Raw genomic sequence first — 431 nt, forward strand, 5'->3', positions numbered from 1 at the left:
TGGTGATCGTCTTTGGACGTTTTAGCATTCAGACATTGATTGTATTTTCCAGTCATTGTAAACTTGAAATTGTCTTACAAGGTTTTTAAATGTCATTAAAATGTAAACATTGTACCCAGTTGCCACACACCCTCTGACAATGGCAATGCATTTCAAAAACTGCGAACTCGTGCAAAAAGAACGTCATTCTGTAATACTTTTATTTAGTCTAAGAATGACAGATATAGATTGAGACCACTATGAGCAGGTAAGCATGTGATGTTATAGAAAAATAATATAAGGCTGGGGTCAGAATTTATTTTGGTCAAAATGTTTTTCGAAGCCAATCCTTCATGCACTCAAAAAATTCATACCCCTCCCTCCCGAAATGAACCCAAAAGAGGAGGAGGAAGGCATAGACAAATACATTCGCATGGCTGTCACCCAAATCA

The sequence above is a fragment of the Glandiceps talaboti genome, chromosome 1 (assembly GCF_964340395.1).
Source record: "Glandiceps talaboti chromosome 1, keGlaTala1.1, whole genome shotgun sequence".
In the NCBI taxonomy this organism is placed as follows: Eukaryota; Metazoa; Hemichordata; class Enteropneusta; family Spengelidae; genus Glandiceps; species Glandiceps talaboti.